Genomic DNA, 2,321 nt, shown 5'->3' with positions numbered 1-2,321 from the left:
ATTGAGCGATAATTGAGCGATTAACATGTAAGCTAGAGAGTATGAATAACATTTAATCTTATTGATTGATTTGATCCAATTCAATTCGACTTAACTCTGAATCCACTCTTGTGTTCGCTTGCTCGCTCGCGTTGGCGTTTCTGTTCAAATTTTCTTAGTGTACTTGTAACTTTGTTATATCTGCGGCATCCAATACTAAACTGTTGTGGGCGTCATGTTGTTTTCTGAATTTATGCACTACTTGTATAATATTCAGTAACGGTTATCAGGCGATTGATCAACAAAGCCTAAGGAATTATTTGGAAGCCAAGCCACTACATACTCAACATCGAATATAGTGATTTACAAGGTCTGTTTACTTGATATATTAATGATAATATCAACTTCAGCAATATTGGTGAATTTCATCTGTCAGATAAATTTGATTAATCACAGAATAGCGATAAATCATATATGCTCATTTAGCCTGTCACTGCTGGTCAAACTCCGACAATCAACTTGCCTTGTGGTCAGTAGTTTGAATGATTCAATATCGTGTGGATTACTATGAGATGCCAGTGGTTGAGGGTAGTTAGTTACAAAATTGGCGTTCAGTTTTGTGCTATTAGGCACTTACCAGGTTTTTCATAAAGCTGATTGAATTCTATTTTTTAACTACTAACAGATATTGCATCAGATTATCCTCAAAAAACGGTCTAAAAGTCTCATTCAAGGCTCATAATACGCAAAGATGAATAAGCCTAGTTTAGTGCTAAATAGCTCATCAATAGACTAGTTTTCAATAATTCCTTAGGAGCTTTCTATCATTAAATCTTATTTTGATTGAGATTATGAACCGATTGATGTTGGACCACGATTTAAAACCTGAGTGCACTTGACAGCCATTTCGTCCTGTTTTGGGACTCCTGAGAAGTGCACATCCACGACCCAGCCTCGCGAGATTCGAACCCAGAACCTATTAGTCGCGCGCGAACGCTTAAGATTAATTATTTTCTTCAATTTTGATTAATTGACAAATGGAGGAGGAGATTTCAGTCCTCTATCATACTTGGTTAAGTCATCTTAAAAGTATCATAATCAAATAAATTTACTGGAAACAATACAAAATTAGCTTATAATTTTAAGCTAAATCAGTTAATCTTTAGTTTCAATGTAATTTTATTATCTATTATAATGTTGAAAAAGGATTCATTCTATGTTTTATTCACAGATCTAATTGTATGGTTTACAACTGACTGAATTTACCCAGTTTATATTGTTTCACAGTGAATAGTAATGTTGTTAACTAGTAGAATATTTCAGAGAATCAAGTTACCATGATACCTAAGTAGATAAATTTTAAAATGTTTTACAATTTTTTTTCAATCAAGCTAAAATGATCCTCTTCAGAACTTATTGATAGCTTATAAAAATGGTTTTTTTTTTCATAAAAAAAAAAACAAACAACATGATGGTACTCAATGTCGTTCCCTCTTTCTTTTTATTCAATTGTCAGTTTGTCCTAGTTAGTGTACAACTACATTATTCTTTACATATCCATCCACCCTAATTAAAGTCAAAAGCTCGATAAAATTCCTTTGCAATTATTTTCAAGAAGCAACATACTATCACCATCATATATTTAAGTAGTATATATATATATTCACTATTAAATTTATAATATTTGTTATGATGGTATTCTTTTATAAGTTTACTCTCTTTGTAAGTATTCCTAAGTATGTGTAGATGTGTGTGTATTGTGTATTTATTTGTTCCGCTGTTCTTTCCTTAGAGAAAAAGGAATTCTTTTCGTCTTTTTTTCCCGGTTTTCCATTGTTTTATTATTATTATTATTATTATTACCCTAATCGAATCGATTGAATATGTTTCAGAAATCAATAGTGAAAGATATTATGTGAATAAATAACGGACTTTTAAACGTAGTTATATAATTCTACATATAGTTGAAATCATGAGTCAATTGAAGCTAGATCACCATGGGAAAGCTGGAAGCACTGGATGGCCGTTTCGTCCTACTGTGGGACTCCTCGGTTATATAATGGAAGTCATTGAACATTAGTGGTTTGTTGTATATTTTCTGTAATAGAAGATTAGTAATGGATGAATGTAGTTTTCCCAAAAACATGAAAAAATAAAGAGTTTCCGCGTTAATACAAGATAATAAACATTTCATTCAGTACGTCTTTTAACTATTGCATAAGTAACCGTTTTCTCAATAAAATAATATCTACAAGCTAAGTATTTCTCTAGAAAATCTTTAATGACATAACATCGGTTATTCCAAGGATGAAGATTTTAGTATCGGTTGTTATGTTCTGCCC

The sequence above is a fragment of the Schistosoma mansoni genome, chromosome 4 (genome assembly GCF_000237925.1).
Source record: "Schistosoma mansoni strain Puerto Rico chromosome 4, complete genome".
In the NCBI taxonomy this organism is placed as follows: Eukaryota; Metazoa; Platyhelminthes; class Trematoda; order Strigeidida; family Schistosomatidae; genus Schistosoma; species Schistosoma mansoni.
The sequence above is the reverse complement of the archived record's forward strand: the minus strand, read 5'-3'. Positions refer to the sequence as shown.